The 27442-nt window shown below is 37.6% G+C and overlaps 1 protein-coding gene across 5 annotated transcripts in view; it reads right to left on the bottom strand.

Moving 5' to 3' along the window:
* Nucleotides 1-6789, bottom strand: part of LOC138309507 (potassium voltage-gated channel protein Shaw-like) — a 153725-nt gene extending 146936 nt beyond the window's left edge. For 2 of the 5 annotated variants that reach the window (XM_069250722.1, XM_069250727.1), the window contains exon 1: nt 6428-6789. The gene's annotated coding sequence lies outside the window, so the exon portion shown is untranslated. The remainder of the gene's footprint in view (nt 1-6427) is intronic. The other 3 variants (XM_069250725.1, XM_069250729.1, XM_069250726.1) reach the window with 2 other exon arrangements.
* Between the last annotated feature and the right edge of the window lie 20653 nt (nt 6790-27442).

Here is a 27442-nt window from a genome sequence, read left to right as displayed (position 1 = left end):
AAATACTTAAAGATGCTTTTCATTTGACTTCCAAAACACGGGCAAAACTAGAAGTCTTACATCGCAATCCCAGCATTCATTACGAATATGAAACAAGTTCTTATAATAATACTATATGAGAAGGACACGTGTTACTATAAATAGCGTTTCTGTCCATATCCGATCGGATACCTCCTATTGTTTAAGCTGGCAAAGTACGTGCTTGCTGAACAATGATAATCGTCATTTGACGTCATTGTTAACCTATAACATTAACCTATTAGCACAGTAAAGAATATAGCACGTGCATCCCAAATTACACATACAGTTATCTCATCAGCCTCGATTTGACCCATCACACCTTCTTAGCTGAACACCAACTGCGGCGACAGTTCGGATCGAACGCCCGCCTTCGAGTCGAACATTGACGCATCCTAGAAGTTGTATTAGCGGTATAGCCACGTATTAACAACAATTTATCTTGTAACTGCTTTGATATCATGTAATACTACGTAAACTGTTTGAGCCCGTCATATCTTACGGAACGCTCCTCAACAAGATACGAAAGTAAGACCAGCTTTACAACCGTCACAGCACGATACATTCAAATGTCGAAAAATCAGCTCGCCTTCCAACCAGTGGTATAACATCAACTGTTCCATTTCCTCGCCATTACAACCACGGAGGCAGTGGTTCTCTGGGTGGAACTCTGATAATGGCCTGTACGGAAACTTCACATCCACGTGGTATAGACTGGTCTTATCATAGACACGTGTACATGGAATGTCGGAAGGAACGGTCGGACGAGACAAATCACTCTCAACTAATGGAAAATGGTTTTGTTTAAAGCGTCACATGAAGTGTGTTGTCCCCTGTCATTCTTGTCACGGACTTAAAACACACGAAGTGTGATCCGTGTCATTCTTGTCACGGACTTAAAACACACGAAGTGTGATCCGTGTCATTCTTGTCACGGACTTAAAACACACGAAGTGTGATCCGTGTCATTCTTGTCACGGACTTAAAACACACGAAGTGTGATCCGTGTCATTCTTGTCACGGACTTAAAACACACGAAGTGTGATCTGCATACGTACGACTTAAAACACACGAAGTGTGAGTCATTCTTGTCACGGACTTAAAACACACGAAGTGTGATCAATGTCATTCTTGTCACGGACTTAAAACACACGAAGTGTGATCCTGTCATTCTTGTCACGGACTCTTGTCACGATAAAAACGAAGTGTGGATCCGTGTCATTCTTGTCACGGACTTAAAACACACGAAGTGTGATCCGTGTCATTCTTGTCACGGACTTAAAACACACGAAGTGTGATCCGTGTCATTCTTGTCACGGACTTAAAACACACGAAGTGTGATCCGTGTCATTCTTGTCACGGACTTAAAACACACGAAGTGTGATCCGTGTCATTCTTGTCACGGACTTAAAACACACGAAGTGTGATCCGTGTCATTCTTGTCACGGACTTTAAAAAACACACGAAGTGTGATCCGTGTCATTCTTGTCACGGACTTAAAACACACGAAGTGTGATCGTGTCATTCTTGGTAAAACACACGAAGTGTGATCCGTGTCATTCTTGTCACGGACTTAAAACACACGAAGTGTGATCCGTGTCATTCTTGTCACGGACTAAAACACACATGCCTTACGACGACGGACTTAAAACACACGAAGTGTGATCCGTGTCATTCTTGTCACGGACTTAAAACACACGAAGTGTGATCCGTGTCATTGTTTACTCGGACGTTCAACGATTCCTTAATCATTGGGGGGTTGGATTAGTTAACATGTGCTTTATCTGGTGTCCCTACATTGTTCCTGTGTACACTATGACTCTAACTAAACCCACATTATTTTTTATTTTGTTCTGATTAGCAATCCTAACACAGCCGTCTTTAATTTTTGACACATTGTTTTATGGGCAATACATAATTAATCCGGCGGTTTTTCACACATTACTTCCATAGACAATCTGTATCAAATACAGAGTAACCCGGTGGTTTTTCACACATTACTTCCATAGACAATCTGTATCTAATACAGAGTTCTTTCACACGCTGTCCCTGTTGACAATCTGGACCTAATCTGGCGTTATTCCTCGCATAGTTCCTATAGACAAAACGTACCTAACAATAACGTTAAGTATATAATAATGACAGTCCCTCTCCCTTAAAGAGCCTTCTATCACATTTTCTATAAAACCATTCATGTTTGTATCTGGTCAGTTTAAACATGGAGGTGATCACGTTGACGTGATTTGATGTGTACGTTTGGGCTTCCATAGTTTACCGTTGTAACACAGAACCTAGCGACGAGCACCATATTGATGAAATTAGTCTGATCAATACAGCCTACACAAGCCTCGGCCCAAATCTCCAAATTAATCAACGCTAGGAGCGAAGCGAGTAAACACGGCCAGGAAAACCAAGACGCCTGATCAACAGAACGGCGAAACGAACAAATAATGATCGATAGAATATAGGGAAGGCACAAAGAATAAACACGCAACGTGATCGACAGAGTAGTACATCGAACAATAAACCGGAATAGAGAACCAAATTTAGAACAGCCTTGCACCAGTCTTAATGTTATCTTCATCAAATGAATACCTCGGATCATTCCCAATCTGAAGAAAAGCCTCTAGCCCAATCTTTATCGGTATATTAGCCTCGAAACCATTTTTTCAGCAGTGAGGATTTCTAGAAATAAGCGTGTGTTTATGAGGCTGTTCAATATTTATATGAATAGGATTCCTGGAGTTGTGTAGTATGTTATGTCTGGTCATGTTCAATGTATTCACAGTGATATACAATACCTCTGCCGTTTGTAATGTACTCTCGCTAGTCTGTCAAACATTAAACAGACCCTGACTGACACGAACATCGTTAAGTAGACTTGACCGATCTGTAAAGCATTTCAACGACCATGATCCTTGAAACTGGAGTCTGTAAAAATAGTTAACTGATATTGACGAGCCAGTGCCTTGAGAGTACCTTCTCTTGTGTTTCATCAACAATGGCGGCCCCGAGTCCTTGACCGAAAGTTAGTTTCATGGCGGCTTCGATCTGAGGAAATAACTTATTACCATTTTAAACGTTACCATGGTAACACAGGCAGACAACCCAGAACAGAGTGCTAAGGACATAACCATTTGCATTGTATGAGAATATTCTTACCAGATACAATTAACATTATCAAAACAAAACAACCAGGATCAGTAACGTATTGTGTTAATGTTTGATTATTACCTAAAGTAAAATGACAGCAACCTGTTAATGCGCCATGTTCATACAATCTACTACATGTGTACATGCATGCCAATTTTAAAATATAGGGATCCTAGATAAGAAAATATTACCGAAAAATAGGATTTGATATTCACGACTGAAAATAACAGAACAAGCTGTATAATCCATTTCCTTGGGCCAAAAGAAGCTGTAAGAAATACGTGTAACTAAAATCAGGTTTTAAAGATACCGACCGAAAGCGAATTTGAAAGAACAACAAATACTGGAAGCAAGGCTTTTAGCAGACAAACAAACATGGCGACCTAACTGACGTCTGTATCTGATAAGGACGGAATCCAGCGGAGAGTAATATCTCCTAAAATCTCCTCGAGGAAACAGTTCCCATGGAATTGGAATACTGATGAAGAATATCCCATTGATACATTTTCTACATCTGTGTGTGTTATCGCAGGGTGAAATCTGTACAAACTGTCTTGACAAAGTAGTTCATTCTTCTGTTTGTCCATATTTTAAAAGAAAAAAGTCTTCCGGTGCACGAGACCATTTAGTGCGCGACAGAAGTCTGTGTGTTTTGCATTAGTAAGTGAGACACAAGTCCATATTTTGAGAACTACTTATGCGGCTATTTCGTAGTCTGAATATACAACAGGGTTAGTATAAACTTATCACGAAGAGATTATTTTCCATTGAGAAAACAGCGGTGTCCGACAGGTTAATGTGTGCCATCAAACTTCCACTACCACTCCACATCTGGGTCGAATGCTCGAAAACTGATGTACGCGGTATAGTTGCTACGTACTGGCTGTAGGTCGGCGTGATTCCTCCGGATACTCCGGTCTCCATCCACATCCTAAACTTGACACGTTCTTACATTACAACCATGTCTACTTATAGAACGCAGGATATGGCGTTAAGCAAATAAACTCTGGGTCTCCCAAGCGTTTTCAATTGATGTTGATCACAAACATTGTTGATAACGAGGCTGTAAGACTTCTTCAGATCATATCAGTATATAAAAGCCATTGCCCTAATTGACAAGGTTTGACAATACCGAATCTACAATAAACACTCTTTAAACAGTTGTAGTATATTACCGACTGCATGTAGGTTATATCTTTGAAATGGAGGAATAAAGAGAATAATAAGTGGCTCCACATATAACGCTATAGAGCACCAGGTAACAACAGACAGTGTACACTAAACTCATGTCAGATGACACCGTAAAATGATTAATTTGATTATCAATTATAATCACACCGTATCATGACCAGTCTTATTATTAAAGATGTTTTATCCCGATATAACCAGGCAATTCTATTTTGCAAAACATCGATATGCAATATGTAATATATATCAAGCAAAATCAAAACTGCTCAAGACAGATCCCTTACCATGCCATGTCAGCTGTTAATTCCTAAGAAAACCCGTCACATATCCTCTAAATAAAGTACGAATAATTAAATAAATATTAATGGCAGATAAATGACAGGTTTGTAACAGTTTGTTTTTGAACCACGCTGGTAGTTCTAGGTTTTCCTGTGACAAACAAATTATGTCGATCTTGGAGAATGCAACGACATTCGCAGGAAGCCGTCATTTTTCACAGTTCATGCAAACACTATTGCATTATGGGAAACAAGAATATGGTACTACCATAGAGTCAGAGATTCTTCCACGGAATAGGATTCCAAAGTGGATAGGCACTATTAGAGACAAATGAAGTTAGTTTATCCATGTAGCGATGACTGTGTCGACAATGACGACCGTGTCTACGTAGGAAGGAACTTCTAAAACTGTAGCAGGAAGGGGGTTTAATATAAGTTCAAGTGACCACCTATACTGGAAATCGAACCAGGGTAATCTGACTTACAATGCTGAAGCTCAAACCGATCGAGATATACAGGCATACTATGCCTTGTTTTACCAAGATTACATAAAGAAATGGCTACTTAGACCATATACACTGAAGTTGACAATCATATTCCATGATAACACACCTCCGAACACAAAAAAACATCAATGGGATTATAAGGAAGATCTTTTAGGCTTAAAATTAGTTAATTTATATTAATCTAAACGGGGACTACATCTGGCAGGGCATGTCTCAGGTTTCATTCAGTGAGAAGCCGGAAGTTAGAATTTGATATCCGGTCCGAGAAAAAAACAAGATTATATTATTTTATTATACGTAACGACATTTCGTAACAAGCAGAAAGCACGTAATGCAAACGCTAACGTTAGGATCGAGAGCTACAGATCTGCAAGGCGACACCCGAATATTGAACATAGCCGTCGTGCGTCACAGCTTGAACCCCGTGGGAGACAGCAGGAGGTCACTGACCAGTAAACATATACCCCTTTAAGTGACCCACTATATATATATCTAAATATAGTTGTTAGCCGGGAGATATTTTTTTCTGTTCGCGCCGTCCTTTTAATTAGTACCGTCATGTCTCTGAACCAGACGTCATAGTAACAAACATGAAATGCATGGATACGATGTCTTTTTGATTGAGGCAACATGATGATACAGACATCAAATATGCAGATAATCCTTATACCATCCATTACAACGACAAAGTCTGTATATATCGTATACCCCTAAATATATGTCCTCGAAAAAGGGACACGGTGGTACCATTTTGGAATGGCCGCATCCTGCATTTACGGCATTTTGTAATAAAGCACATTACGGACGGGGAATTGTTGTACCGGGGTTGTGGAGGACGGGTAGGGGTGGGGTAGGGTGTCCCGGGGACAGGGGAGTGTACGAGTGAGGGAGACTTGTGTTGTCGCTATCGTCGTTGTGAGTAGTGTTGGACTGTGGTAGCCCGATCGATAGACAGTATGATAATGCTATCACGTTTGGTGACAGGGAGAGCCCGCCTTCTGTTCTACGGTATGTACCCGACTCCCGACATTACGGACACACCCTGGGAACCATCTCCAGCTGGCCTACCCTGGTACCCACCACACAGTACCACAGACTACCCCGTCAGTACAGTACCGACCACCGGCGACACCGGCCAACGGCACATCTTTGAGGCGTTCTATTTGCATATATCCACATTTTCAGTGAGCGGAAAGTGGTTGATGCTCGAAAGATATTTGGTATTCCAAAGACGATATGAAAAACGAACAAATAAGAATGTATGTAAAAATGCATGATGCTTACCTGTATCGGAAACAAGACAGTGTATCTGGTATTAAATCCATGGCCGAGATAGTCCTAGTTTTCCACACATCTGTACATTTAACTCTACTTTCGACATTACCCTGAAGATATGGAGCTCCAATCCTACAACGTTAGTCTCAGCATATCGATCCGGGGGCGGTCTACTGCTGAAGCTGAGAGAGGGGTGATCACCAGCCATACGGACGGGTCCATCGTCACGCAGTTTGGTGGCAGCGGCGGGATTCAGGAATGGTTGAAGCGGTCGATCGATCTGTTCGATGCGCGTGGCCTGTGCTGGGGCCGAAATATGAGCGAGTGATTGGTATAGTGCTGTGGTGTGCGTGTGTGAAGTGTGCTATTTGTGTGCTTCCTAACACTGTATACAGTTTTAGACATCGTTGTATTGTTTGTACACAGTATATATTTAATATACAATTCATCACACGCGTTACAGAGCAATTGATCAAAACCTCGGAGCAGCTTCAGTCTGTGTTGGAAAACCAGACGAACGCGTTGTTAAACAGACCGGGTAGAGTGGAGAGAGAGTGCACTGTTCGTGACGGACGGACGGTGATGGATGGACGGACACGACTAGCTATCTTGTAATCTATCTGAAGAATCTAGGAGAATGTTGTTGGTACAGATTAGACAAGATATAGGCACTACTAACGGTGGGACTGAAGGAGGTACGAACTACACTAATGGACGTCAGAAGGAAATACACTAGTGGACGTCATGAGGACGGAATACACTAATGGACGTCAGGACGGACGACACTGATGGACGTCAGGACGGAATACACTGATGGACGTCAGGACTGAATACACTAATGGACGTTAGGACGGAATACACTAATGGACGTCATGAGTGAATACACTGATGGACGTCAGGACAGAATACACTAATGGACGTCATGAGTGAATACACTAATGGACGTCAGGACGGAATACACTAGTGGACGTCAGGACAGAATATACTAATGGACGTCAGCACGGAATACACTAATGGACGTCAGGAAGAATACACTAATGGACGTCAGGAGGACGGCATACACTGATGGACGTCAGGACAGAATACACTAATGGACGTCAGGAGTGAAGTCACTAATGGACGTCAGGAGTGAAGTCACTAATGGACGTCCGGACGGAATACACTAATGGACGTCAGGAGTGAAGTCACTAATGGACGTCAGGAGGACGGAAAACACTAATGGACGTCAGGACAGAATACACTAATGGACGTCAGGACGGAATACACTAGTGGACGTCAGGACGGAATATACTAATGGACGTCAGCACGGAATACACTAATGGATGTCAGGAGGACGGAATACACTGATGGACGTCAGGACAGAATACACTAATGGACGTCAGGAGTGAAGTCACTAATGGACGTCAGGACGGAATACACTAATGGACGTCAGGAGTGAAGTCACTAATGGACGTCAGGAGGACGGAAAACACTAATGGACGTCAGGAGGACGGAAAACACTAATGGACGTCAGGACAGAATACACTAATGGACGTCAGGACAGAATACACTAGTTGACGTCAGGACAGAATATACTAATGGACGTCATGAGTGAATACACTAATGGACGTCAGGACGGAATACACTAGTGGACGTCAGGACGGAATACACTAATGGACGTCAGGACGGAATACACTAATGGACGTCAGGAGGACGGAATACACTAATGGACGTCAGGACGGAAAACACTAATGGACGTCAGGAGGACGGAATACACTAATGGACGCCAGGACGGAATACACCAATGGACGTCAGGAGTGAATACACTAATGGACGTCAGGACGGAATACACAAGTGGACGTCAGGACGGAATACATTAATGGACGTCAGGAAGGAATACACTAATGGACGTCAGGACAGAATACACTAATGGACGTTAAGACGGGATACACTAATGGACGTCAGGACAGAATACACTTATGGACGTCAGGAGAACGGAATATCCTAATGGACGTCAGGACAGAATACACCTTTATGGACGTCAGGAGAACGGAATATCCTAATGGACGTCAGGACAGAATACACCAATGGAAGTCAGGATGAAATACACTAATGGAGATAAGCTTATCTTGAGTCGGGAGTATGAAAAATATGACACATATAACTTATAACATATATAAGTTATTCTTTAACTAAAGGGAAATATTAACGATTTTTTAGATCTGTTTAGAGACAGCTGAAATAAGTAGAACACTACCAGACGTTCCGTGAGGTCGTGCGAATCACAACTGTTACATAAGTAAAAAGTATGATTTGTAATATAGAATAAGGATTATATTCTGCTCTAGATTGAAATAAGAAGTTGTCAAATTCTATGTAAATATTTTGCTTAAAACGGTTAATTTAAACATACTTTATGGAGAAAACAAATGTTTTAATTACAAGTCATACATGTGACTTCACGCACGCATTGTACCTTGTTAGCATAATCTGGTTTAGTTAGGCTTATACCACGTACCATATTTGTCATATCAAAGAAAACCTTTTTTTAATTCGCTTCCCTATTCATGAAGCAGAATTGTCCAATTTATTTATAGACAATGAGTTCAAGGTTACTTGTGGGTGAGCGTACTAAAGCATAGAATTGCCGCGAGCTTTTGACAATAGGTCAAACCCGCCATACCGATGACGTCATAGCGGTGATACCCGTGACACATACAGTATACTACTTATCGATGATACTTTTTATATACTTCATTATTCACGGCGAACCGTATCTTATCCAATACAAATGTCCGAATTAGCTTGTCTTGATGTAGGAGAAAGTTTTATCTTTAGCGAGAAGAAATCTCTTTGATATTGATAAAGGCCGCTACTTTGTTCACTAGTTCTCGTTTTTTACCCTTTAAAATATAAACCCGTATCTTTATAATTGATTACGAATTGCCCCTCCCCTAACTTATCATCGATTGCTCCACTGAATACTTCTCCCTTCAGACGTATTTCGTGAAAACCCCCACCTTACACATCTATATACTTCCTCCTTATTCACCTTCGACCTCATCTCACATCTCACTCATTTTGATTAGCAGTGATTTGTCTATTAATACACACCCGACAGATGAGCGGCCAGCTGACTTAGGTTGGCGGGAGTTCAGCGATGACAAAGCGCGCGCCGATGACGTCATTACAACTATTCATAGTAACATGTATATTAAAGCGTTGAAGCTACATTGGGATAGAAATAGAATGTTTGTGTTTATTCATTTTCATTTACAAAAAATAGATGAGTTATTTTATTGTTGAAGAATTATAGTGAAAAAATGTACAGCTCTATGGAGTGATCGTGGGGTTTAGTGGTTAAGCCACTCGCTTTTCCCCTAGCCGACCGGGGTTCGATCCCTTGCACAGACGAGAAAAGGTAAGGGTTCACCTGCTCAATCACGTGGGTTTTGTCCGGATACTCCGGTTTCCACCCACTCTAAGACTCCAAGCGCAATTTCATCCGGTCCATCGAACGATTTATATAAGTTATACAACTCGTTTTGCAACCTATGTTAGATAAATAAAGTTTATACAATTTATGTGATGTTGTATGACTCTGAAACTTGTCTAATGTGTTTTATGATAAAGACAATTTAATGTGTAATAAAGACAATAGTTTTATCAGCTGTTTTTATTTAATATTTCCTTGTCCGATATTAATTAGCGTGAAAGTCCTGATGAAACATTTGAATATCTTATAAATATATAAAATCAGTTTTATAAACGTTGTTTGGTATCGTGTATGTGTTCTACTGTGGACAACACGTGATAGGGGACTGTGGTCAGTGTAGTGGTATCTAGGACAGACACAACTAAAATGACTACATTTTCCATTAAGACAGAGGAATTTCCCATTCACGACTCTCCAAAGCTTATTTGTATGTTCAAAATCCTCCACTGGATTCAATACATTTGTCTGTAGGGGATTACAATTACTTTTTTTGGTCTACATGTATTTTCGAGTTGCTTTCCGAAACGATGAAAATGAATATGCTTTGTCGATTATAGAAGATAGAAATTAAAAAAAAATGGATGCATTTTTCATAACGCGCCAAATGGGTATTATGCATTATAACGCACACTTACGGTGAATATCGGCGCTATGAATACTGGAGTGTAGTTAGGATTGTGTACATGTCGTTAGACACAGAGTATCGTGTACAATTACATCACATTAAGCTACCACTGTGAGGCTACTATATAGCTACCCGTTCATAAATTATTGACGTAAACTGTCCGCGCGTAGCGGGTAAACGAGCTTTTTATAGCTCTTTAACGGGGCGTGTCCATTAAGTCGGCAATTTAAACATGGCATAAGAAAAAAAGATAATGCCAAACAATGAGTCAACTATATATAAATCAATTAAAGAATAATATCCATATGATTCAAAATATCAAGAATTCGATTATACATTTATGTTCTGGGAATGTGTTTGTCATCAATAGCGTCATGTTCGCAAAAATTGAATGACCAGCATGGACCATAGGGTTTTGGTATTCTCCGGGAACTCACGCTTTCACGCTTTATCACGCTTTATCGCGCTTCCTAACGCTTTCCCGTGACGTCTGTAGCTGTAAACAGGACGTAAATCGCATTAAATGAGAACAAAACTAATTGATATTCTACTCATTATTCCTTAAGTCCAGATCATCATTCAATTTGATTTAAAAATCAAAACTATGACGTCACATTAGACGCGACACGTGTGTTGTAGTTATGTCAATAAAAAGCGTAGACGCCATTCGTAAATTGGCCTCATCCGTTGCTTTGATGTTGTTTTTTCAGGGTTTTTTTCTTCTCAATAGATATCGATATGCCGATACAGTGACTGCTTGCGACTGGGGGTATTTACCGTGACATGATTAATCATTGCTTTGTTTACAATTTCCAAATCAATGTCGCAGTCATTGTTTATTTTATATCATGGCCTAAATATTATCAAAGTCAACAAAAAAGTGTCATCAATTCTTAGTAACCGCTGGTATTCTGTACAAACAGATCCATATCCGGTGGTATTGTTAACCGTGTATTCATACTCATTGACAGATCACACTCGCCAGCTGTCGTCCTCCGCCATCAATAAATAGTACTTTACAGGCCCTAACGCATGTCCACTTGGGGGATCGATTGCCCTGATGACTAATTTCATGCTCGAACTAACAATATTATATCCCTTTAATTAACTCTCTGTAATTGATTGTGTTCCACTATGTACAGATTATCCTTAGTAAGCGGATTGTAAACAGGGGAAGTAACTCTATCGAACCCACTACATGTCCGATCGCCTTTGCATATCAACACCTGATATCTTCATCAATATGTATAATTAAAAAAAACCCTTCTATCACTCTACATCTACATGTGTGTTTTAGAGAATTGGTTGAGCGACTTTTCGACAGTATTACAATAACTTTCGTCCACCCTCTGCCTCCCTCCCTCCTCTTTCATCCTCCTCCTGACCTGCCCCTGAACACATTCCTTTCTTACACCATAAGCCCCGATACGAGGCACCTTCTCCGTATTTCCAATCTTAACTCCATTTTTCGCCACACATTTTTTTCGGATTTAGTCGCCTCCAGGTCGCCTCACCAAACCTGATGCAGTGTAACCATAAATGTATTTTAATACCGTATAGCCGATCTTGTCGTATTCTGCTATTTATTGAACACTTATAATTTATACTTAAAGCCATATCGTGAACGTTTTTAAGTCGAAATAGCCAACTGGTTATAGATATGGTAAAAGATACGCGCTTTCTGTGCAGGTTTCTGTAGAAAATAGAAGACATTGAATACATATTTTCCGAGAGACAGTTCACTGTTTGACCTATAAAGGTATATGGCCGATGGTATATAGCCTTACTGCTATATACCATTAATTAATACAATGCTAATCCAGTTACATGATAGGTGCGGAGAGAACTACTGACCCTATAAATATATATCCGGATTAGATTGACCAATCACCAACACCACCGTGTCACGAGATGGTCTATTTATAGTTCCATGTGACAGTGCTCTTAAACCAAATGTGGTACCCTAATAATAACTGGACATGAAAGGGACATGAAAAAAAGCCAATAAAAACAAAAATATTACGTGTCAACACTCTAACCATTAGGTGCATGCGCGATATCATTGGGTGTAGGATACGGACGCGATAATAGGGCTTACAGTCGCGACGTTATTGGGCGCGGAGATCAAGGAAACGAAATATCAACCCTTTTCGACTGTCATTTCGTAATGTTATCAACTATTTGTGTATACTGCTATTTTCAATGACTTCATCCCAAACTAAAATAAGTTAAAATGATTTATCATTCTGCGATTGAATGCATGTCGCTTTTTAGCAATACCCATTCATGGAAACAACATCACTACTTCAAGGTCGGGCAGCGGATGTTGGAGCAACACGATTGATATGTTACCCGTTTTTACAATTGAACATATACAGTGTGTTGTACTTTCTAGTGACACATTGAAATCATTAGAATCTATAATAAGTGCTTTGGAAAGTAATCTAGGTATATCGCCGCATTTCCTTTTTGTTATGATGAATTATGCTGGTCAGTGATTACAGTGTCCATCTTAAATGTGACCTCGTTTGCGTCATTTCCGGTTTCCATTGGTAACAACACCCCAAGCCAAGGTAATGCTTTTATCAATATTTCAGAGACAATCTGCGCGGTTGAGAGATCAACGTTTGGACTTTTACAACAAATAGGTCATGTGACTTTTTCAGAAAAAAATCAGGTTAAGACAAACGAGGCTGAGTGTAACTATACGCCTCTGCTAAACTTTATACCGTGACCGCCATTTCCTCTGTTCCCTGTTCTCTAATTACTTTGACCGAGAGACCTTCAAATGGTTGTTTAGTAGATTAGCTTTTGTCCTCTGATTGATGTGTTGTACATGTAGACCTTGGTAAATTGTCCCCGAATTCTTTAATCAGTGTGACGATGCTTTCTACGTGTTCCAAACTGACCATCAAACTTTTAACATCGTGAGAAAAACCAAGCAGTAAATATTAAGTAGAAGAGTTTTGAGGCCAATGACAGTTGCCAGGTACTGACTGTGGTTTGAAGATTTGTTATTGGAAAGTTCAGTCCGAGTATCGTGCAGTTTGGTTTTATTTGCGTCTTATTAACAGTCAGGATCTAGTGTATGCGATTCTTTTGTATGTGAAATGTGTGGTGCATGTTTGTGAGACTGCCGTATGTTCGTGTTGTGTCTTCTTGTATAGTGGAACTCTTTTTTCTTTTTATAGTGCTATATCACTGAAGCTTGTCGCCGAAGACACCAAGCAACACACCCCACCCGGTCACATAATACTGACAACGGGTCAACCTGTCGTCGTACTTTTTGTATGCTGAGCGCTAAGCAGGAGCAGAAACTACCACTTTCCATTGCGAGACCGGTTGACGCTTTCAGAGAGCCTGGTTTATACTTGCTAGGACGAGGAATGACACCAGGGCTGATACCTTAGAGGATACTATCATAACCGTGTCATGTCAGAAGGCCATTCCTTTAAAAGTGTTCATCGGTCACTCAGAGCAACTCACCAATCGATTATCATTAAAAATAAGACGCACCAAGTTTTACCCCCGAACGCTTTGTGTCCTATTTCATCAACGATTTCCCATAGGAACCGTTTCTATGGTCGTAAGTGGATATAATTTAACCAGTGATATAGGATTTTTGTCCGAAGCCACACTTTAAATTTAGGTGTCACGTGTCAATGACTGCCACCTAAAGGTAAAGGATCACCTCATTAACCTTGCGGAAAGGGGAGATAATTAACGGACGGACGTCTAAATGCAGCTACGTTGACGAGGCTGCGTGCGTATTATAATTCCTTAGTTACTAAGTCACCAGATCGCAGGAGAGGACAATTAAACCAATGTGTTCCAAATCTAGACAAACTTTGGCTTTTTAGACATCGGTAATACCTAGTTGCTTCTCCAAATTCTTTGTACAAAGCATCCTCGGTACTCCAGGGGTTATATCATTGTCGTTTTATCCACCCCTGAACTATCTCATAGTAAATTCGAAAGCAGTTCAAGAGAAAAAAAAACAATCACAGGCCTGCAGACCGTTTCTTTGAAGATTAGCTTCTTTCAGTTTTACTATGACATATTTAGGAGGTGGATATTACGTCAGTGATAGTAACTGCTGGAGAATCGAGGATTTGTACGCGTACGGTGCTAAACAACGGAAAGATACTGTCAAAAAAGAAGAATTGGAATCATGCAGCAATGAAATCTCGCCATGCGATAAGCTACAGTATGTTATTCGATGAGCGACAATGCGCCACGCGGATGAGGGACAGTGCGATAACGCGCCACTCAATGTGTGACAATGCGTCATGCGACACTCAAACAATATACCAAGCGAAGTACAACAACCTCGCGACGGTGCGCCAAGTGAAGAGCGACAGTGCGCAAAACACATTGTCGCAATGTCGCATTGCCCCTTTTTCACTTCACGTTTTGTCGGACTGTTTCTCTTCGTATGGCTCATTGTGGTTTTTGCTAGGCGATTTGTCGCACTGTCGCATGACAGAAGAAAACGTCTTAATTTACCCAGAAATCTGTGAGTATAAGGATTACTTTACACGGGCTGTGTATCATTGTCCCCTCATAACCTTATATGTTTCGCGATGCCCTTCCAGACAGAAACAGGTCATATTTTAAAGTGATGGATAATGGGTTGATCGATATTTTTTAATTACATATTTCGCCCTAGATGCTTTAATGTGGCTACGGATGAAGCTAAGAATGAATTGTTTTTAACTGTGTATTATTGAATAAGATATTGGGTTCCTAGGTCGTGTAACACACTGAGGGATATTTGTGACAGAACTCCCAAGGTTCCGTAAGATATTGGGTTCCTAGGTCGTGTAACACACTGAGGGATATTTGTGACAGAACTCCCAAGGTTCCGTAAGATATTGGGTTCCTAGGTCGTGTAACACACTGAGGGATATTTGTGGCAGAACTCCCAAGGTTCCGTATATACTGAATGCCAAGATATTCGATGAAAGTCTACGGTCAGCAGTTCCATATTTATTACTCCAAGTCCCAGATGGAGGATATTCATGCGGGATAGCGCTCAACTGTGAAATTAAAATAAAACATATTGACAGTAAAATAATGTTTCTTAAATGACAACCTTTGTATATAGCTATGTAACTGTCTAGTGTAAAGCCACCCATATAATACAAAGGCCCGATAGACTCGCGACATTTACCAATCCCATAGGGGCCTTCACAAATTGATAACATTGAATATCACCGTCGGTCTAAATACCTCAGCTATGTACTATTTTCTATTAAGCATGATAGTTTTTAAATTGAATTTTACATTATACATACTCTCCAATGCCCATAGCTCTTATTTTAATCAAATGTCTGTAAACTGTCGTCAACAGTGTATAGAAATGATGTACTTATATGTGAAACACATCGTAAACAAACTATCCCCAACACTATCGGTAGATAATGCTTTATAAGTCATATTATTGGGTATTAGTTATGTGTCCTCATAGTAAAATATATATACACACGGAATCATCAAAACAATATAATGCTTATATTAGACTTATACTTGAATATGGTGACATCATTTTTGATAACTATTATCAACATGAGGTAGCATTAATTGAATCAATTCAATTGGATACAGCTAGAGTTATTACAGGACTGCGCAAGGGAACCTCGCACTATAAACTTTATTGTGAACTTGGTTGGACCACCCTTGCCGCACAACATACACGCAACACACCGCATTCATGGGAGGCCGTTCTTATATGACCATAGCTGTTAATATGACGTTAATTTAAAAAAAAAAAAAAAAACTTGCAGCAAGAAGAAAAAAAACCCACAGACTAATTCTCCTGTACAAAATTATCACAGGAGCTGCTCCAACTTACTGAACAGAATTGATTGAACCTGTTTAAATCATGTAAATCCATACCTATTAAGAAATGAACTATTTTTTATAATACCTGTATGCAGGACAAATACATATGCAAACAGTTTTATACCATCTACAATTATAGGTTATAATGAACTTGCAGCAAGGTTTGACTTAACTATAAATTTCACATCATAATACCAATTTAAGCAGCTCCTAAAAAATGTGTAAGTGACATTACCACAGACACAACTAGGAACACCGTATTTGTAAAAAAACATGTGATAGGAAATAAAATATTTTATTATGTCAATTTAGACATTCTTCAAGTGATCTTAATTTTGATCTTTATGGGGACCATCTTACTGAATCACCAATTTGTAGCTGTGGTAATGCTCATGACATAGTACAACATTATTTTCATGATTGTGTGAAATAAAATCCACGCAGAACTCTAAAAGATAAATTATTTGATGATAATCACAACCACTACAATCTAGATAGGATTCTGCTCAGGTTGTTATGACTGTAATGATCAGGCCAATAAATATATATTTGAGTGTATTATTGAGTTGTGAGAGCCACAAATAGATTTCCGACCATATAATACAGTACATAAAAATAGTTTTGATGATATTACACATTAAACTTGTAATGTTGAATACAATATAACAAGTATAATAATACACTGACTGTACTTCACCAAAGTAAATAATCATATCACTGTGCCTCTGGTCACTGGTTGTCATTCCTCCATACAGATCTAATGGGTGTTTTTGTTTGATATTTTGAATATTTCATACTTGTATGCATTATTTAAGGATTAACTTGAATAGATTTTTTATGTTATGGAGATATAACACAAAAATCTGAGTGTACTCTAAATAAACCGCGAAGCGGTCTATGATGAGAGTACACTCAGACTTTTGTGTTATATCTCCATAACATAAAAAATCTATTCAAATTAATCCTTATAATTCAATTTACTAAAGATAATCTCTTCAACATTTAAAATTCATTTTGGGACTCTTTTGTCTATGAAATCAGTACGCCGTCATCTCAGCCAATCAGAAGCAACGTTATAAACGGCGACGCCATTTTTTCCTTTATGGGCTGATAAAGTAAATTTTTAAGCCAATGAAAATGCTCGTAACAAGCAAAATTGAATTATTTATCAATTATAATAATTACTAATTCCATCGTCACCTTATAAATATGTCCTTTATTTTCTAACACTATAATTATATAACAGTTAAATATAGCTTAACCTATATTTTTAACCTTGTACAAAATCTTTCACAGTGAATTCATCAATACAGCAAATATGGCTTTCTTCGCTGAACAAATTTACTTTAAATACAGAATGCAGTGTCCATGACTGGCCCCAAAACTCATGACTGGATGTCCAATGGCAAATAAGCCGATATGGACATTTTTGGACTGTATCCTATTGGTGAAGGGAACCCTTTCATTGAATACTGAATTCAATTCCACTAATCCTTTGACACATGAAAAATATCTTCTATATACATACAGTTTTTAGCAACTAAACATTATTGAAAAATATATGTAACTACAAACTACCATATTCAAATTTTATATCTAATAATTATAATATGTTTATACTGTTATATATTATAAACAACACTGTATATCTATGTATTTTGCTATGTACTCGTTAAATTGTTACTTATGGAGATAACTCATATAAATGCTATGCCTGTTGTTCAATCCTTTTTCAAATATTTTTTTTTCGAATAAATTTTGTTGAAATTGAAAATTGAATCAACAAAACATCTCAGACGACACAAAGTTATTTAAGATTTACATGGATGTAGGAATTACTGGCTATGCTTATTTGGACCCCTCTTAGTACTAATATCCTTATAGAACACATTAGGATGCTGTCGTATATATCAAAATTAAGTAGAGATAATACCTGTATGTGTCACATGTGTAACAGTAGAGCAGAATATGGAGCGAGAGTTGAACCAGAGGAATCCGAGACTTTCGAGCACTAGCCTGATGCTTTACCGATTGAACTACCTGATAATTCATCAACGGCCAGTCACAGATTCCGCTACACTGTATAGGAATCGAAAAATACACATACCATACCATTTGAGAGTGTTGTATTCGATGTTGTTCCTGAAAGAAACGTATTTGATGAAAATAAAACAAGATCTTGAGCAACAGGAAAAACAAATAAAATGAATGGTTTGATTTTAATAAGACTTCAAGAAATTTTTTATTTCATAGTTAAGAAACTAGGTCCCATTTCCATAAACGTTTTCAGCGAAGAAAGTTAAGTTAAAGAATATTCTTCAGATAAGAATAATATTGATATATTTGTACCCAATTCCAAAAGGCGTTACACTTCATAATCCCATTAACTCTTCTACGTCTTGTGAAAGACAGTTGCATGCCAAGCGTTGAAATGACACCGACGGACTTGTCCGTTTCCATGGTAACTTGGCCTAACGACAGTACACCTGGTTAACCATGTGAGGACGCCTACCAAAATTCGTACATCGATACAATTACATTTCTTAGAATCGATAAATATATACGTGTTATCATTTGGCTTGATTGATTTTGCAACCTGGCTACAATTTTTGCCCAGGGAGAAACAGATCATTTATATAAAAAGTCCCTAATTACATGTCCTAATTCGGTATTAGGTAGGTTCTGTACTATGTCAGGCTACGGATTTATAAGATTGAAATCAGTTAATTGTATCTACATCTCGGAGATATATCACAGCGATTTATCAGGTCATGGGAAAAAGCGATACACATTCGCCAGAGGAGCTGGAATTACAGGTAAATAGAAAACGATTAAAAAAACAACTGGCGACAATCCAAAATTCAAAAGTTGCTCTAAGAATTCTTGTATTCCAAAATCTGTCGATAGTTTCCATATTACTTAAAGATGCTCCACCGCTGACAAATGGTATTTTTTTCACTTTTATAAACAGGAGCAGACGATTTAGTATTTTTCTTCAGTTACAAAAGTTACTTACTTTAGACCATTACCACCATTGAAAAGTTTCAGCTTCTAATTTTACTTCAAGTGAAAGATATAAAAAATAATTAATTGCATCCCGAAAAAATTCCGTGCCACTATATCCTATATGGAATGAAATACTGATTGCCCATGCAACAAAGGCGAAGTAAATTATTTTATATTATTTTTTGTGTTAATCATACATATATATTCACGATTAAATACCAATTATTGTTCAAATGATGAATATCATTTATGCTTTGTCGGCGTTGGAGCATCTTTAAATAAATTAAATTATTTAAACATAAATACAATACAGGCGTGAAACAAAACAAAACAAAAGCAAACACAAACACTCTCACTCATCCACTTTTTTAGTCTTCATTTCGTATCGATTACACTTTGAGTCAGATACTCGTCTTCCAAGTGGTCGACAAAATATTGGATATTTACAACACATATAAGGACATGTGGTGTAGAGGTAGTCGCTTTTAAACTATTCTAACTAATAATTAAGTTCCCGTCCCTGTTACTATAAATAAGATTATTTTGATAAATTTGAGAGTTCATTTTTGTTTTCTGATACTATAACAGTGTTCCAGCTAGGATTTGAAAGGGCAGGGCGCTAGGCAAAAAAAGGGCATTTTTTTCCGCGACATAAAACTTTTAGGGCATTTTATATATGACATACAGCTAATATCAGAAACAACTGTATAATATGTATATCATTGCATCAAAATCATCAATGATTGTAATATCAATACCTATATTATGGCATCAAGTAGACTTTGGGAGTGTTTTTGTGAATTCTCCAAAATGTCTGAGACATAGATAGAAAATGTTGACTGTTTTGATAATAATTTGTAATTTTTTTATTTGGATTAACAGGATGCCACAAAATCTGCTTTGTTTCAGTTCTGTAGTTGTCTCTGTACTCTCTGTTGATTCCTTAAGTCTTACTTCAAGAACATCTTCCATATATTTGTTTTTGCAATGTGTGTTGTCATTTACAAAGTCCATTCAGTCTCGCATCAAGTAACATTTACCAAATAAGTACATGTATTATAAATTGCCACAATTTGTCTTTAAGTGATCATGTGTTTACCATTTTGTTTCAGAATTTAGTTCTATCCATGAGCTTGAATGGATTTACAGAATGAAAAGAGAAGAAACAAAATTCTTTCAATTAAATTAAATTTATTTAACAACAAGTAAATGTTGAAAACAATGTATCCACATATACAGCTCCCTCTAATCTCACCATGCACTCAGTAGACATACCTACACATCTCTCAGACATTACAAGTTATCAATATTAAAACAAACACACTTTCATCCATGACATCAAGAAGTTAATAAATTGAAATTAAAAAATATATACAAATTGTAACAAAGTTGCATGTCCAAATTAAGTAGTTAACAACAATTGTAATTGACTTCAAAAAGAGTTCTTTGATAAAAGTATGTGTATATATAACCTAGGAAATCTGTCACACATCACTAAATCACTGACACACAATAAATAAGGCTGGTTGTGAGGTGTTCAAAAGTCGAAGCTAGCGCTGGACATCAGGAGTACTAGTCCTCAGCATCAGATTTGTCATCTATGGAGTAGAAGGAAGCTCTACAAATAGAAAAGAAACCCAAAATATTAAACAATTGGACCATTCTTCAAATTGTATTCTCAATGTTAATTATTTGAAATTGCATGTCTCTGAATTAATGTTTAAGATAGGCCTATTGGTCATGAAATAAATAAGTATTTTATACGCAGTGAACGAATATAACGGCTTATAGTAATACTTTTTTGTTCAAATTAATTAACTGTATTAAAATCACCGAGAGCAATAATATTAACCATTGCTTTATATGATTTATATAATTTATATTATCTTCACATAATCGATAGAAAACACTGTTAACAGAATAATGTAATACATTATTATTACTTTTATATAAACCACCTTTCTTTGATATTATCTTTAATACTATAACGTTGTCGTTAACAATTTCAATTATACCACAAAACTCACATAACCTTCCATATCAACAACTTCTTCTTTCTCAGCACAAAATTCGTACAAACATATAACATCGCTCTAGCTTACAATATTTATAAATTCTTTTGTACCTAACTTGTCTTTAATGACTCCTCTTCATATATTCAACGAAACTATAGATAGTCCCTCAACACACTCCCAGCATGACAAATCACGGTTATTCCTTCGATTCTTATCGCGATGCCCAAAGCATGTTTTCCTGTCTTGTTGCAGTGAGTGTGTATAATGGGGGGAAACCTTTTTAACATGTTGATTTGTGGCGAAATTTTGTTAAACACCACTCATGTTTTTTTTTTATTTTACAAAGCGTCTCCATTGTTTGATATGTATAATGCTACACCTTAGTCAGTATTTGTTTGTATATGATATTTTTCATATATAGGGATTGGATTTCGTTTTTATGTTAACCATGCTTGTATGGAGCAATTCCTCTAAGAATATATTCTATGGGGCGCGTTAGCGCCCCATATTGAATATATTCTTAGAGGAATTGCTCCATACAAGCATGGTTAACATAAAAACGAAATCCAATCCCTATATTTACACTCACACGACTTTTTATTTATATTTTATGCAATAAAATCGTCATTTGAAAGTGACGTAATTATTCAATAAAAGTCGGTCAAAAGTGGGAGGAGCTTACTCATTTGAACAGCGAATGATGACGCTTCACGTAAGGTAGAATTATTCATCCGCGAAGACAAAAAAGTTCAATATTTTAGTGTAAAATAAACATGACAAACAAAGTAAATTTCAGAGATAATTTTATTTAATCAGATCAGAACTTTAAATATATATTCAATTTTGCTAAAAGTTAATATATAGCGTAATAACATAAAGAATTTGTACACGGCCACATGTGTGAACTCGGTGACCGTTATTGTGCAGCGAGGCGAAGCTGACGCACGCTTACACACTTTAGTTTGCCGAAGTTGGCAAAACACCGATTTTTAAGTAGCTCAATGTGTTTGAGATGTCGTCTGACTTGACGGTATTACATCCTTGGTAGCCATGTGATTATCTACGCTTAGATCCATATCGCCATCGATAGATGAAACAAATTCACTTGTGTTCGATGGATATGTACAATGTATTTGTGGTGACGCGTAACTGTCAACACGTGGATTATTAGCGGTGCATGTTTTATAATACACATGATTAAATTCTCAAAGAACAAAGACAAGAGGATATGTTTATAACTGACCTCTATCAGAGGGTCTCACGCCCGTCCATCCCAAAGACTCGATCGTAGGACGAACATAGGCACAGAGGTAATGTTTACATTTGACAACCATCATTTTTAACAAAAATGAAAGCACGTCGCCCCGGTCGGGATATTTTCCCGTTTCTTTATACAATTGTTAATTTAAAAATTGTTTGAATCATATATAAATATAAAACATGTATATATCGTTTACATTTTTCCAAAATTCTATGAAAAACAACAATATACACGTAATGTTGCGTCAAAATGTAAACAAAGCCATGTGTTTCTTTTAAAAAAAGTAGTCCTTTTACGTTGCACAGAACATTTCCTTACGCAAGTTCAAAGTTCATGTTACCATGCAGTTATGGTAAACAAAATCGGCTAGTATTAGCGTATAGTGACCAAGCCTAGCAAGTGTAAATATAATATAATGTCACCATCCAGTTGTCATTTCACACACATCTATTTTTTGTTTATGTGACAAGATGGAGAATGCATAATGTCCTTTTCATCTCGGCCATGGTAATAATCTGGACCGGGTTGGGATTGTATCAACCCTTCGATTGGTTGCTATTGGAGAATCGAACTGTTTCGCGCGAGAGAATTCCAGCGGTTGACGTTCGAGACCTTCTGTAGTTCGCGCGTTCACGTTTGGAAACGCGTCCTTAGTTGGGAGTATGTCGCTGGCTGATGCTGAGCCGTCTCACTGTAAGTTATATGGCCACCAGAATCCCGAGAATCCTGAGATGTAAAGCAAATTTCACATGAGCTTGGTGTGGTGGTCTGCGCTTCGGTAGTGCTTCAGAGTAGGATATATATCCCTTTTCTTCTTTCCTCAACGGCGTCAGAAACTACCATCAAAAGTTTGATAACTGGGTTTTTTTTTTATTTCTCTGGAAATCAATCAATCACTAAAACAAACAAAGTTTTATTTAATCAGATCAGAACTTTAAATATATATTCAATTTTGCTAAAAGTTAATATATAGCGTAATAACATAAAGAATTTGTACACGGCCACATGTGGTGAACTCGGTGACCGTTATTGTGCAGCGAGGCGAAGCTGACGCACGCTTACACACTTTAGTTTGCCGAAGTTGGCAAAACACCGATTTTTAAGTAGCTCAATGTGTTTGAGATGTCGTCTGACTTGACGGTATTACATCCTTGGTAGCCATGTGATTATCTACGCTTAGATCCATATCGCCATCGATAGATGAAACAAATTCACTTGTGTTCGATGGATATGTACAATGTATTTGTGGTGACGCGTAACTGTCAACACGTGGATTATTAGCGGTGCATGTTTTATAATACACATGATTAAATACTCAAAGAACAAAGACAAGAGGATATGTTTATAACTGACCTCTATCAGAGGGTCTCACGCCCGTCCATCCCAAAGACTCGATCGTAGGACGAACATAGGCACAGAGGTAATGTTTACATTTGACAACCATCATTTTTAACAAAAATGAAGCACGTCGCCCCGGTCGGGATATTTTCCCGTTTCTTTTTACAATTGTTAATTTTAAAAATTGTTTGAATCATATATAAATATAAAACATGTATATATCGTTTACATTTTTCCAAACAAAATTACTATGAAAAACAACAATATACACGTAATGTTGCGTCAAAATGTAAACAAAGCCATGTGTTTCTTTTAAAAAAAGTAGTCCTTTTACGTTGCACAGAACATTTCCTTACGCAAGTTCAAAGTTCAATGTTACCATGCAGTTATGGTAAAACAAAATCGGCTAGTATTAGCGTATAGTGACCAAGCCTAGCAAGTTGTAAATATAATATAATGTCACCATCCAGTTGTCATTTCACACACATCTATTTTTTGTTTATGTGACAAGATGGAGAATGCATAATGTCCTTTTCATCTCGGCCATGGTAATAATCTGGACCGGGTTGGGATTGTATCAACCCTTCGATTGGTTGCTATTGGAGAATCGAACTGTTTCGCGCGAGAGATTCCAGCGGTTGACGTTCGAGACCTTCTGTAGTTCGCGCGTTCACGTTTGGAAACGCGTCCTTAGTTGGGAGTATGTCGCTGGCTGATGCTGAGCCGTCTCACTGTAAGTTATATGGCCACCAGAATCCCGAGAATCCTGAGATGTAAAGCCAATTTCACATGAGCTTGGTGTGGTGGTCTGCGCTTCGGTAGTGCTTCAGAGTAGGATATATATCCCTTTTCTTCTTTCCTCAACGGCGTCAGAAACTACCATCAAGTTATAACTGGTTTTTTTTTCTTTCTCTGGAAATGAATCATCCAGATCATATGAGGTCTGGTGGAAAGCCAGAAGAAAGTTTGACACAGCAAACGGATTCATCATTATTTTTATATTACAATCGTCAACTCAATTACACTCTAAATCTATAATTTCAAATAAAAATCCGCAAAAGACATTGATAATTTTGTCAAGTCGCAAAAAATATTGGTTTACCGTTAATGCTACACTAAACATTACCTTCTGAACAATTAAATTAAAAATAAGTTAAATGCTAATTTTCATAAGGCGTGTCGTCTTACTTTTCCCGCCGTCGTCCTAGTTACCGCGCATTAATCTTGAAAGTCTTGTATTTGTTTGGTATTATAACTTCATGTTAGGCAATCAATGTATTTTTTCTTATATACTGTTGTTGTTTGTTTCGAAAAGGTAGTTGGCCTTTAAAAGATACGACGGCCTATTGAAAGGACGATTGAACGACAAATTAAAGAAATCGGACAAGAGATCTAGAGAAAAGAATATTATTAAATCTAGATAAAGACCCAAAGTAGTCAATGTCGTATATGAATAATATATCAATATATAACGGTCCAAACATATTTTACAACGATACAAAAAGGTGTCAAGTCATAATGGCAAATCATGCACGAAAATTACTTCAGAAAAGACATGTTGGAAATTGTTATCTTACTCCAACATGAACAATCCAGGAAAGATAACTCTAGACTTAGAACAACATTTTATCTGTAAATGCGGTCTTCGTACTCAGTGGTAAATGAACGTCTGGATGCTACTGGACTTACTGTCCACCATCGTGGCAGACTCGCGGTGGCACAATGGCTGACACAAGGTGTCCGACATTCCATCATTTGCGCTTTACCTTTAAACTATGATTGCCAACTAACCAAGGACTATCTCACTTATAAATCCATGGTAGTATGTCCCCGTGTGGCTGGTGGCCCGCGTGTTAAATTAACATTCAATAACATTAGAAAAAGGAGCATGGATTGACATTGTTTTGTAAACATCATAACGATGTTCTCCTCATTTAAGTTATCTGTGGGTTATCAGGACCTCATGTATGGAGTGAAAATAATGACGATGTTATCCCTTAATTACAGTTCAGTGTTATTCAGTACGCGCACGTGCTGTCTTGCTTCCCTATAGTGCACTAAACCTGCCTATATTATTAGGTTTTTAATATTTTTATTTTTAGACAAAAAAAAAAAAAAAAAAAAAAAAATAAAGATAAAATTTAAAAAAAAAGCCTAATAATGAAGTCAGGCTTAGAGGACTAGGTTCCCTAATGCTCCAGTTTTTACCTAGAATCCATTGTTACAATTTAATTTTAAAACATACAGCATTTATGAATTAAACAAAAAATACTTTCAAAGTGCGTTAAATATGGTGCATGTTCAACTCACTCTAATTTTATGATATATTTCGACGCACTTTGAAAAAAATGTTACACGTATGGTTCAAATCTTACACTTTAAAGTTGTATTGCTGCTAATTTCACTGTAACGATATGTAACTTAAACATTTGATATTTAAACATTGACATGTAACTTGATGATTTAGCTCCCAAAAAGCATATGTCGGCCTATAAGAGAGCCGAAATCTAGGAATCATATATTCCTGGTTTTGAATAAAGCGCCTTCAATCACCGCCATGTTCAGTGACTTCGGGTTTTGTCGGATTCCTAATCGTATCACGTGACTGACGTTCGACACGACCTGCACGTGGTGAGCCAGGTAACTAGCGTAAGCACAAATATGTTTGTTTACGTTTTCCTTCTGGCCTATATGAGCAAATCATGCTAGTATATGTCCACAGATTGAGTATTTGAAACATCCAATTTACACATTACCGTAAAATGTTGTGTGTATCAAATATTGTAATGTGCGAGCATTATTTTCTATGTAGATAGAGTCTGATGAGGTCAACCATATATTTTGATTATGAAAAATTGTTGATATTTTCTCTTGGTTTCACAACTCTCGTTTTACTTCGAGATTGTCGCGACGATGTTCGGAAGAGTTCGAAATGATTCGGCATCTTTCGAGCCTATTTTTCACGTGTACACGTTAAAAATATTTTTTACTTTTATAATTGAAGATACTTCCAGTGCTGCCTTTTTATAAAAAGTGGTAAAATTAGAAAGTTTAAACCTCAGGCAGACGGAGAAAAATATGTATAACACTTATACAGTTTTCACTATGACAAAAAGAGCGAAAGTTATAGACCATATAACTTTAATACTGCGTAACATGTTGACACTTGTACTAAGATCAACAATACTTTTTTCAAGTCTTTATGCTACGGAGTTATGATTTCATGTCATAAAATGAAATCATTGTTATATTTTTGATCTTCTTAACCCATTCTGACAACAAAAATAATTTCCAATCGCGTTAAATATGGTGTAAGTCAACGCAGTTTGATATTTTTCAAAGTGTATTGAAAACGAAATCCAATCCCTATGTACTTTGAATTTTGTCTTCAAAGTATGTTATCTTTCAAAGTGGATTGTAACAATCCATACAAGAATGACAGGTGCAAGTTTAAGGGGAA

This window comes from Argopecten irradians, chromosome 15 (genome assembly GCF_041381155.1).
Source record: "Argopecten irradians isolate NY chromosome 15, Ai_NY, whole genome shotgun sequence".
Classification (NCBI taxonomy): domain Eukaryota; kingdom Metazoa; phylum Mollusca; class Bivalvia; order Pectinida; family Pectinidae; genus Argopecten; species Argopecten irradians.
Note: the sequence above shows the minus strand (reverse complement) of the source record. Positions and strands in the feature narration are given on the sequence as shown.